General features: G+C 39.9%; 1 long non-coding RNA gene across 1 annotated transcript in view; it reads right to left on the bottom strand.

The window, feature by feature from the left end:
• Positions 1-11500, bottom strand: part of LOC144246266 (uncharacterized) — a 99899-nt gene extending 88399 nt beyond the window's left edge. Inside the window, exon 1 of the long non-coding RNA XR_014951957.1 lies at positions 6853-11500. This is a non-coding gene — a long non-coding RNA (uncharacterized LOC144246266). The remainder of the gene's footprint in view (positions 1-6852) is intronic.
• Positions 11501-13109: the final 1609 nt, after the last annotated feature.

The following is a 13109-nucleotide window of genomic DNA, read 5'->3' as shown; positions in this document are numbered from 1 at the left end:
AAGCTTGTAGACATTTGGATAATGGGGCTGTGCAGCACCCTCAGATGCATTGTTAGAAACTATATAGCACACTGGTGATTTCTTAGGAAATACTGGGGTTTTATTATTTTGTCTACATAGGCACATAAGTAAAGAGGGGTAAGCACCCCTGAATCTTGCAACAGGCTAAATCTTTCTTTTCTATTTTCTGTCCCAAGGTGAAACTTTTTTTAAAGACACTTCAGTAAATTGCTTCATCCATCCCAAAGTTCTGCCAGGGTAAAAATTACATTTTGTTTCTCTCTTCTACAGAATTAGAAGAGTCGTTTTCATGACAATAACTCAGGAACATTTAGAGAGGAAGAGACAGACTGCCACCTACTAAGCACACCACGCAAAATAAAAATACATACCCTATACCTCATAGCTAGAAACATGGTTTTTTTGAAGGTTTAACTCCATATAAGCAATAACATCAGTTACTATAGACTAAATGTCCTAAATTAAAACAGCAATATCAGACTATGAAGTGCTCTTAAATAAGGTAAAAACCAGTGTGAAATATTCTTTTTTCTGTGTATATGGTTGAATGAACCAATAATGAGATTTGTTGGAGTCTGGCTACACCCAGGTGACTGGTCTGCTCTACCAAGGCTGGGTGACTGCTTTTGTATATACATGGAGCCCATCCTAAGAAATCAGCTGCTGCACAAAAACCTGACAGTATCCTGATAAAACCAAATAATGAGGGATAAGACTCTTCTCATGTCAAAGGATTGGAGTTACCAATCCTTTGCAGTAGAAATGAAGGTGTCATAATGGATACCATGAAGCATATTTTATGTGTGGTTCCACACAACATCCAGAACAGACATTGTGGCATTCAATGGAGATATGGCAGTGAGAAGTAGCACCATGTTTATTAAAATTAAAATAATTAAATTTCTTAAACCATATTTGGCTCAAACTGGGAATTTCCATAACCATCACAGAGCAATGAGATGACCTCCAGCAGACATGCTCATGTGCATATTTGGGGATCAGGACACCCCGAGTTCCTCCTTTCCTTTGTACTTCCTGATGGAATCCAAGCCTATATCTGTGTCTGAGACCTGTCAAGAGTGACATCTGGGCAGTTCTGTGCCATATTAATTTTTTTTTTTTTTACAGCACAGCAGATTTTACAGATTTAAAAATATTTTAGAGGTAGTTGATCACCTGGAACTATGAAAAAGGATATTATGATTGCTTGGTGAGTGTTAGCATGTGCCACAGAAATTTGACTATCTTAATTTAGGTCAGATGGAATAAATACATAGTAATACAACAAGAAGTGCAGACAAAGTTAACTAAAAGCTCTCTGGCACCAAAGGTTATCAAGATGCCACTATTCTGGAAGAATCACTACTTAAGAGTTTGAGACCTGGTTAAAAGACAGAAAGCAAAAGATAGGGCTTAAGTTTCACTTATAGGATGGATAAAATATTGGAGTATCTCCAGGTACAAGATACTGGAACTAGTTTTATTTAATATATTCAGGAATGACCTGGAAAAGCAAGTATGCAGTGAAACCCTCAATTATCCAGTCCTTACTACTACATGTAGTGAAAAGCCATACCAATGGAGAGAAGACACAGAAGCAAAAGTGACCCAAGCAAAAGTGTAAAGCTCCCCTTGAAAGAAATGATCCACTTCAGAACAGACTACATCTGCACTAGTGCTCACTGACACTGCTATGCAGGAGAGGACTTCTCATGTGGGCAAGGATTTACTCCTTCATTGTAGAGGCCATTTTCCATGAGGTTGTGGCAATAGATGTTCTTTTTTCCAGGAAAAAAATCTCAACCTTCATTTTGCTATCATTCAAAAATTTCCATATTTCAGAAAGAAGCTTAAGACTCAAGGAGATCTTGCAGGATTTTTTGTCCTTGCTGGATGAAATGTTGCATGAAAACAGGTTCCAGAGAGGACTCCAGTAACATCTCCAGGTTCCAGATTGGATTCAGTAACTGATGACATCTTATTAGGTGTGAGAACACTACATTGTTCCATTCATCATTATAAATAAAGCAATATTTTTTATTTTCCAAATTTGAAGAGCTGTGAGGCTCTTTTTTTATCTCAGCCATTCAAGGAAGCAAAAATCTAACTCCTTCATATTTTCAAAGAATAATGAGATCAGCTGTCCTCCATCTTAGTTCAAGCCTATCCAAAGTCTTCATCACTACTAACCCAGTATGATACTGATAGCTATTACTCATAGTGATAGATACTTGCAAAGCTGAAGCTTTGAAGTCTGTTTTTTTTTTAATGGATTTCACTGAATTTTTGGGAGTAGGATGTAGTTTTAGATTAAGACAATGATGTCTTGGTGTTTAAATGATATAAAGTATTCAAGGAATACTTGTAGGTTCTTGTGCTACTTCAGAGAACTTAGGTACTTCAAGCCATTTGGAGGTAGAACAGAGCTTGCATATGACACTGAATTTGCAAAATATTTCACGTTTCTTGGAACAGCAGGTGGTATGTCTCACAAGCAATTAAAATTACACAGGATCTATATTTAGATAATTGTAACCAGATGCACATCATTGTACTCTAGAATGAAATAAACTTGCATTTTGGCACCTTAGATTTAAACAGCTAATTCTTTGAGCAACTGGTGTCAGATGAACTTTGTTTCTATCATATTTTTTCATGTAATGAATATAGGTTTCCTCCACGTTTTCTTATCACCTCACACTCATTACTTTGACTTTAACTATCAATGATCTCCTGTTCCCAAGTGGCCAGGGAGAGGGTATGAGATCACAGCCATCAGATTCACATTAAATATACACACCCTGTATGTATCTCCAACATGGTTAGAAGTTGCTGTCTGATAGCTGACTGATAGTTGCTCTCCAGATAGCTTTAGTCATATCAGCCATTACATTTAAATAAATTTGCAGCAATGTTATCTTGGCTCTGGGCTGGGCACACGCTTACCCCAGCTGCTGGCCTTCCTCCTACTCAGCAACTGCTCCGTGCGTGGGCAAGATCAGGCTGACCGGTGGCAGCTGGCATTGTGCTCACAGAGCAGAAGGGAGGCTGCTGGTAGGGTTTAAAATACATGTTTTACAGCATGCCAGTGCAAGGCAGGAGCCAGTTTTATGACATTTGGTTGGTATGAAATGTCTATCCTCGATGCTTTAGGGAACGAGAAAATAAACAGCGCCAAATATGCAAATTGAAATCATTCTATTCCATACACACATTTTACTGGTATGATAGTGTGCCTGGCAATTATGTCCTCAGTTAACCCTATATCTAGGTAATTTCTCACTCCCCAGGCCAAACCTTTGTGATTATCAGCTATAAAATTTGTATTTTTCACTCTGCCTTGAAAATTATTAAGTTGGGTGTTGCTTATACATGCTGCAACTCACTGCAAGTAATTTGGTGAAACATGATAAGCAAGAGAACCCCTGTCTTTCCACAGTGGTATGATTTGGCTATAATATCACTTTTAAATTGACATCACTTTTAAATCAACATTTATATATAAATAATGAACTTGTGTTGAATTTGATCTTTCTTGAACTCTTGCACTACAAAATTTATTTATACAGGAGTGTTTATGTGCAATAATTTTTTTATACTTTTAAATTTTCAACCTGCTAAAGAAACTGCTCTAAACAAGTTCTAGGACTCCTACATTTTTCAGTACTACATGACTTCTGCAATACTATTAAATGAAGCCTTTCATACTTTTATCTGAACTAAAGGTAATATTTACTGGAGCATACTTCTATGGAATTTTTCAGCAAAAGCCTCTTTTGCAAAGACTCTGAAATCCACTTCACACGGAGATGCTTCAGCAGCTTGGTCCTTAACTATTGGATGTAAGAGGGATGTTGTGTGACACCTGAGGTCATGAAGCAGCTTACAGTCAGCATTCAAAAGCATGTATGAATGAATCCAAACTAACTGTATGAACACAAGAACCCTCCATTTACTTGTAAAGCCTGACAATGAAAGAGCTCATTGTATCTGTGTATGTACATGTGTGTGTGTGTGCAGATACAATCACTGGCAACTGGCCCTTCATGGCAGACCAAAGTCAAACAGCAAATGAAAATGAGGACATGAAAAACCTACTCTGTAGTCACCTCAGTTCTTCCTGATATTAATTTTAATATTTTATTCAATGAACGAGATCAATTATGACAAACAAGCAAGAAACCAACCATGACAATTATTCAGCCCAACACAAATATGTAACCAAGCAGCAGAGAAATCACCCAATAAAAAGACATAAAGATAAATAAGTGAAAAAAGGGAAGTGGTCCATGTTGCTTAGCGTGGATATGAGTAGGATGGAGTGGGATGTGCACAGCACAGGCTACAAAGCACCTGTTCAAAGCCAGGGGTTGGAACTTTTCTACTATACCCTGGTTACCCAGAAGTTTCTTTGTAGTGTGGTTGGTTGGTGTAAGCTTAAAGCCACCATGACACCTGATGATGACTCTGAAGCCCTGTCAGGAAAGAGAAAATGATGATATCTGGAAGTACAAGAAGTAGCATATTTCCAGCTGGATTCATGAGGCCAGGATGTTGTCTGCATGACTGTGGAGTTTTCATTCTCCTTCTACCTGGGGTGATTCACCTCAATCCCCATCACTACTTAAAATGTCAAGTCACCCTAGGTGACCACAGAAAGCCACAAAAGCTCTGTTTCTCACTGTGGCTGAACCACAGTGTTTGCTTCCTGCCTTCTGGAACTTCCTTATATAAATTGGAGCTCAGAGGGCTCCCTATCCTACTGCTTTTATAAGAGCTGTTCCTAGACTGTCCTTAGTTTCCCCTTCCTGGACACACTGCTGCCTATTATGACACTGCACTTTTGACCTGCAATCCCCTGTTGTTTTTGGTTTTGTTTTTTTTTATTTCCTTCTTTTGTTAAGAAAAGGCATTTCCAGCTGATTTTCTTATATCATCTGGTTTCTAAGAAGCTCCTAAATAATCTCACAGATTTCTCCAGTACCTTTGGTTCTCTGAATACAACTCAGATTAGAACTGCACAAACCAGAGAGAATGGGAGTCCCTGTTTATTGGTCCCTTACCCCAGCAGAGAGGCTCCTACCTGTCAGCCAGCTCCTGACTGGGAGCCTCCAACCCAGTACCAGTGTACACTGTGAGCTCCCACAGTTATTCCAGACCCTTTGAAAGCTTCATGGTCAGACACCTTACCCATCACATAAATCAAACTCCAACCCAGTACCAGTGTACACTGTGAGCTCCCACAGTTATTCCAGACCCTTTGAAAGCTTCATGGTCAGACACCTTACCCATCACATAAATCAAACTCAGCCAGAGCTCAGATGAAGAAGCCTTCCAATTGATTTTTACAAACAAACAAATCTCCAGTATGATCTGAGGGCAGGGAGGGTGTTCTTGGAGCCTGGCCATTGGCTTTGCTGCTCATCTGAGATTTTGAGAGTGCAGAGGCAGTTAAATACATTAAAGCTATCAGCATGCTTCTCCATCTCACAAATGCTTGAAAAACATAAGATTATGAGTTTTAAAGCAGGATGGAAGATTTACTCAGAGTAACTTAAATCATTCCTAACTGACTCCACTGGTTTATAAGCTGGACTATTCCCTAAAGTTTTCAAGGCATTTTTAGAGCTTTGGGGAATTATAGGGAACAGTATACCAAAAAAGTACAGTAAAGCAAGCTGTGAGGAATTGGGAAGATGACAAGACTTTCAGCGTTTTTGAACCATATGCCAGGGACTTGGCACTATACTCAGCCATAACAAAATATCCCACAAAAAGGGGAAGATCGTAGTATTTATCCTGAAAAGAAATGGTAAAGGTATTATTGCTTTTACTACTGTATCTCTATGCTCAGAACCCTTCTCTTGGCCCCAAGGGAAACAAAGGACTTCATCCACATGGGTTTACTCTTTTATACTGTCACATGTCTCTAATAAACATACAGGACATGAAAATAACAGTGGATGCAAACCAGGTGTCTCAGCTCTATCCAGAATCCAAGCTTACTTTAGCCACTGTTTCTGAACAAATATCATAACTGCATGAGGGAATGCTATATACTAAATATATCCAGATAATGCATGCATAGTTTAAGCTTTCTCCTTTCCATAAAAAACAAAATTGCAGTTTCTTTACCATTTAAAGAAGTATCATTGAACGGGCTCTTTGTGAAACCAAGTGCGCATATACCTGTCTTGGCATTACGGAAATGATGGGGATGTGCATGGGTTACACTTTCGCCTGACCAGATCTTAGCAGGTTTCCCTGTGAACACCCCTGGAGCACTTGTAGGTCTCTAGAAGCAAAGGTCGAGGGGACAGGAGGGGCTTTGGGGACCCCCTTGCCCTCCAGCTGCGCAGTCAGGAGTTGGTGCGGGGGCAGCAGCTCCTCGCCGAAACCCCGTCCGTGCCCTCCGCCATCCGACTGGGTGAAAGGGAAAGCTCCAAGCACAACCGGCTCCTGCCTCTGCGGACTTATCACAGACACAGGCCAGACCTGGCAACGCAACATTAAACAAACGCGTATTAGCAACCAAAAGTCCGCACCGTGAGCCCCGCAAGCCGCGGCCCTGGCATGGAGCCGCGCTTCCCTCCGGCGGCCGCGCCACTCCCCGGAGACCTCAGCTGCAAAGCAGCAAAGGTCCCACCGCAGGAGTGTGCGACACGATTATACAGACGGATACACTCGTGTGTGTCGTGTAGAAACACGTAAAGATAGGCACATGCAAGGAATCTTCAGTCAGGAATGTAAACGGCTTTGGCCTGAAGGATGATTATTTTAGGATCCATCACACACAGTGTTTAATACATTTATATGCATGCATATACTTACGTCTACATACAGACTTCTTAGTGCTGTTCCATCTGTGTTGGTTTTTAAATCAGCACCCTACTAGATAGCTTTTCCTTTTTATTTAGGCATTTGCTGTTCATAGATAGACGTGAGCCAGAAAGAGATCAGAACAGACAAACATTGCATTCCCAGACTCTTTCACTTTGCAAAGGGAAGTCGAAAAACTCCCCAATAACAGGATGTAGGTTTCTCCGATGGAAAACACCCAGGGAACTCCCCAAGCCTTTCAGTAAGCCCAGCAGTTTTCCAGCCAAAAGCTAAAAATGACCTGATGAGCAAGTGGCACCTTCAGCAAGGCAAATGGCAGCAGGGGTGCCTTGCTGTGGCCCACAGAGCATATTTTAAGCACGGATTTGTGTGTGATGTGAAAGCCATGCCAAGGAAACTCATCAGCCTAGATTTCTACCACCCCCTGGATGCAACAGGTCCCAGATACTGAAACACTCGAGGATCACTCATCATACCTTTCTGGCACTGCTCAGTAAGTGCTTTTTAGGTAAAAGCACATAAAAGAAATGATGCATAAACACTGGTTTTTCCTCTAGTAGAAGAGAAGAAACAGAAAGAAATTTAACTGGGAAACAAAAGTAAAACATTAGATTTGTGCCTTTGTGGTGACTTTGTGTCAAAATAAGCAATTTAGAAGGTGGACTGCACCCATCAATTAGAAAAATACAGCATTGCTTTCTGTTTCTGTCTGCTTACAACACAAACAGGTTTTGTGCCTTTCTGTCTTGGAAGGCTGCTTCATTTCACATTATTTGTGAGTTGCATACTTTTGATAGCACCTAATGAGACATCTTCTGCAGAATCCTCCTCTGTTCATAAACGTGATCCATTGCTTGCCTGTGTAGTATCACATACCAAAAATAGCTCACAGCTCCTACCCATATTCTGAATATATCACACAAAAGAAGCACCATAGAAGCAGCACACAGAAATAGAAATTGTGGGCAAAGTAAAAAGGAATATTGTAATTCAGACTCCTGTAAGTGCATTGGCATTGTCTTTCCTTACACAGTGTCATCCTATTTTTAGTAAGATTCATATCTTATTTAGTACTTGCAGTTTGAATGAGATAGAGATAGGTGAGGAAAAATGTTTTTCCAAAATGGCTGTAAGCTTCCAAAGGAAAAAAAATATCTCTTGCAATTGAAATTAACCTTCACACTTTTACTAAGACTTATGTGGGGGGGCTTAATATAAAACCTAATCCTTTAAATTTATAGAAGAGAGTGAGAGATTTTAATGAGCTCTGAAAGAAACAGGACCAGTTCATACCACAAAAAGTGGTGAGGATGCATGGTGAAGGTCAGGAGAGTAGTCATATGGTGAAGAATGTTTTTAGTGGTCACCACTTCTCATCCATTTTTGCTAGGTCTCCCAGTCCATCTGGGCTGGCCTCAGTCTTGTCTTTTCCACACCCCTGCCTCTGAAGTTTGTTCCTAGTTTCCCCCTGGGCTGGTCCTGTTCTTCCTCCTAGAAGGCTGGGCAGTAAGGAGTTAAGTTACTCCTGCCTTGGCCCTTGAGGAAGCCTAGCTCCACTTTCACCTCCCATCTCTCCTCTCCACCCACAGGTCTTGATCCCAGGAGTACAGATTTCTAATTTCTTGTCCAAACTCCTCAGCCAGTTGCAACACCCTGGCCCAGGGCACCTCAGTCCTTCCCCTCGTGCCCTTGCCTCGCCCATCGCAGAGTTCCACCTGCTGCTTTGGTTCTGCTGTCTCTGCTCTCCCTCTGTCCAGCCTTATGTTGCACTTTCATGGTCTTGCACTTTCTTACCGTTTGTTTCCTTCCTTCAGAATTCATCAGCCTCTATACTATCCATTATTTCCTTTCTTACTTTACAGACCCAGTTTCCTTATCCAACAAATTCCAGGTAATGCAGTAAATTAGTCCAGCCATCATAGCAAACTTTATCCTAGTTTTTAAGTCCTGAGGAAAGCCAGGGGAAGAATGTCAAAGAAACAGCTCCTAGAGATCCAGTGAAGACCTTGTTTAGCCTCTTTAGTTTTATTAGGAGAGAGTTTTATATGTCTCAGGGGAGCCTGCCAAAGAAACCCCTATGAAGAGGAATCACTTCTCTCTGCTGTCCTGGAGTAGAGTTGTGGAAGAATGAGTCATTTTGCAGATCAAAAGGTCTGGGAATTGTTCATGTTTACAAGAGACATGGATTCCAGATCTAAGCTGAAAACACACTGATTAGACAGGAGATCAAAGTAAGAACATCAAATACATCTGACCCAGATATAACATGGCTACAAGGGCCTTTATGTTTTGTCATGTTATGCCAAGCCATATTTCCATTTAAAAACAAACAGTACCTTATCTGAGTAGAATGGGACATCACAGACAAATGCAAGTTTCACCATTTTGCTTAATATATGTAGTTTCGTTTCTTTATCCAGGTGCTCGAATGCATAACATCTGTTGCTTTCATCCTTAATTCCCAAATGATCCACTGCCAAACCACTAAGGATGAAGTTTTACTGGTGCCATGTGCTTCTAGTTCAAGCATATGTCATTTCAGTATTGTTGCTGAACTGCTTTGTGCCCCCAGGGAAACCTGACCAGAACTGCACAGAGACACCAAACAAACACACCCTGCATAGCTGTGCTGGCTGTGTTCACTGTGGAGTCACCTGAATGTTACAGGAGGACTGAAGGGAATCTCTGGGGAATCAAATGACAAACTCATTCTACCATCCAGTACAACAGGTTCCAGTGCCACAGTTATGAAGCAAGAAAGATAGCTGTGGTTTTTAAGCAGATATGAAAAGCAGATTTTGTAACATTAATGCTTATGTAACTATGCATGCTTCAGAGTGACAATACATGCTTCAGTGATGTCAATCAAAGGATGTCAAAAGGAAAGATCAAGAAGTGCAAATGTGTAATATTGTTAATGATTTATAAATTGCTAATAATGATTTTGAATGATTAATTAGCAGCTATTGTACAGCAAACAATTACATACATAATGTAGGTAGCATAAAGTCTTTTCAGAGGTAATTTCTCCAGCATCTAAAGGCCTCATCCTGTAAACTAATGCAACTTTGCTGAAGTTTTGCCAGTTAATGATCTGCCCGATTGCAATGTTTTATGTTTTTCTTTTACTTATTCCATTCCATTAGGTTAATTAAAATAACAAAGTATAAGCAGTCTGAGTTATGAGGTCTTGATATTTGGAGATATAATGCTTTCAAATATTAGGGCAAGAATCAGCTGCAGTTTTAGGAGCACCCTAGCAGAGACACCTAATGTATATAAGGCAAAGACTGGGATGTGCCACATCAGAACCTGGCATTTATGAAAACTTGTGTTTGAATCATCTTGCTAAGGACAGCTACCTACTAAATACCTGAAAATGTTCCAGTGTTTTAAAGGGTGTGAGGAGAGTAAAGTTTCAAAACACTTCAGTATCAGTAAGCAAGAGAGGAGAACATGGAGAATGAATGCATAATCTGCTGACCAGAGGCACTAATTACCCAGTCAATACAGATGAGATCAACATGCACTGATGTGGCACTCACAAGGTAAAGCACCATTTAACAACAGTATTAAGTTTGTACCTAAGCAGGAGACCACAAGAAAGCAAAGTTTTTGTCATGGTCATTACCTCCTCAGCTGGAGTGAGAATGAAATTTATCTTGAGCTCTTTAGTGATAACCCATGACCATTTTCATCATTAGGTTCCAAACCAAACACAAGCCAATTAATATAAACCCTGGAAAGAATTCTAAAACCCAACAAAATTCTACAATGCAGATAATCTGACACAAGGTTGCTGTAGGTGAGGCTTATCATCTAGCAGGCTGAAGTTATACAAAAGATAATGAACACAAATGCTTGGATTGAAAGTGAAAAAGAGAGGGATATGCCATTTCCTGCTAAAAATGTTTTGTCCAACTCATTTGCCGAGAGTCACCTGCAGGACCTCCTGCACTCACTGCTCCATGTTTCATACAATGCAGATCTCCTTTTTCTTAGGGACAAAGTGAAAACAGGTGGCTTCTGTTACTTTTGTGTGTTACATTTGATGAATTGATGTATTCTGCAAAAATCTAAGTCTGTTTTGGATGCTTTTCTTTCTGTTCTTTTTTCTTAATGAACACTCAGCAAGAGCTGGATGACAAGAACACAGCCTTTTCACAGTGTAGTTTAATTACTGTTGATTCTTAAGAGAATGAGGAATCTCCTTTTCTCCTGTAATTTCAGTAACTTCTTGTCTCACTGAGCAAACACACCTACCATAGCTTTGCCTAATTGTAAATAGAGAGGAGCATATCCTAAGAAGAAAGTAATTTCCTGCTCTGATTCGGTATAAGCAATGAGTCTCTAACACTTCACAAGTGGTTTTTATTGGTTAAACTATTCCTAAAGCTATCCTGTAAAACAGCTCTGTAATAAAGAGGTCTGTTTCTGACTGAAGATGCTTGTGTGGGTAGGGGCCTTGTGAGGAAACGTTTGACTTCCATGGGTAAGGAGTGGGCAGACTTTCCACAGTGGGGAGCATGTGGAGAACAGTGATGTACTTCTACCACCGCCTTTAGCCCAGCCAGTGGTCAAAGTGGCTCCTACCAGAGTTTATAACAGCACATAGGTTACTTCCAACTTAGCAGGGCAAGACCTGCTAAGTAAGTAAGAGTTATGTTTCTAATTAAGGAACAAACTTCTCCTGCTGCTATGCCGTACTAATCCAATGTTGGTGGTTTCTTATGAAGGGAAGCACTGTCTGCCCTTATGGGTAAATCAGAACCCACTTATACTGAGCTAAGTGCAACACAGACAACAGAACTGCCTAGAGCTTCTGAACCCAAAGGTTTTGGTTTTGAATGAGGTCCACGAACACCCAGGGGAAGATTTCTCAAACTCAGCTGCTGTGCACAGATAAAGCTGACTTGAGGTCTCCATGCTGCTGCTTTGAAGGCAGCCCAGTGTGCAGATGGGTCAATGCCAAACACAAGTGCTGATCCAGAGTCAACACATCTACACCGAGGAGTCCCTGGGCACCTCTTGCCCCTTTTAAACAGCCCAGGCAATATGGCTGTGGGCTATGGCAGTGGGCAGCTTATCACACAGTACACCCAAGATATTGTAAACTACATAGGACAACAACACTTCAAGCCTTTTTGAAGAGACTTGATAAAGGAACAGGTATTTCCTAAGCAGCCCTAAAAGCCATCACTGCTGGACACCACAAATTTTGTATACACAAAGCTGAACAAAGAAAATTCATGCTTTTTTTTAGAAGACTTGGAAGATATTAAGCAGGTGTTATCAAAAATACCAAATAATTTAATTGTAACATATAGATCTGATTCCAAAAGATACCTAAGTAATTTAATATCTTATCATAAACTATCCTATTGTAATTACATTTTTTGTTGATTTTGGAAAAATTACAAATCTGGTCCAGAAGGCAGACTCCCAGAGAAAATTATTACCATTTATAATTGAGTAGAAAATTATTTCATTAATAATAATAAGGGAAAATTATTAATACAGTTTACTGAATTGGTAGACATACTCAACCAGTAAACAATAGAATCTTATATTGAAAATATATTCCTTGCATGAGAAGCTTCACCCTGGAGAAATGGCATTTTATTTATTAATAACATAGCACAACACTTAAACTACTATACAACTGATGGGATTTGGGATTAATTATAATTTCTATGAACCATAAAACTTCTGCAAGAATAAATTTTTATCAGTGTGATAAAATAGGTGTTATAAAATATGTCTGTCAGTTGCCTGAGGGGCATTCAGAGTGTCAGAAAAACTTTTTCCAATTAAAAAAGGAAACAGTTTTCTGAGTTTTTCCTTGGTGAAACTGCAATGCAGATCTGCCTTGAAAAATGTATTCTGATTCTAAAGTCTTAGTACTTTTGCATCCAAGCCTCATTTGTAACCTTAGACTGTGATAACCTGCATTCAAAGTGGTGCAGTACTTCACAGCCAGACTTGATTTCCATCATTGCATACCCATTACAATGACATTTCTGCTAATTCAAGCCAAATAAGCCTCTCTGTAGGCTTAATTTCTAAACCAGGAGGGACTGACTTTGTTTGCTGAGTGATACTGTTTTCTCAGCTTCACTGGGGATATAATAGTCTGACTTTGCATTAAGTCTCCTGACACATCCAAAACAAGAATCATCATCAAGATAGCAGTATTTGCTTCACAAGGGGTACTAACTTTTGTGTTCAGAAATATTATCTGTGTTTTA

The sequence above is a fragment of the Lonchura striata genome, chromosome 1A (assembly GCF_050655825.1).
Source record: "Lonchura striata isolate lonStrDom1 chromosome 1A, ASM5065582v1, whole genome shotgun sequence".
Lineage (NCBI taxonomy): Eukaryota > Metazoa > Chordata > Aves > Passeriformes > Estrildidae > Lonchura > Lonchura striata.
The sequence above is the reverse complement of the archived record's forward strand: the minus strand, read 5'-3'. Positions and strand labels throughout refer to the sequence as shown.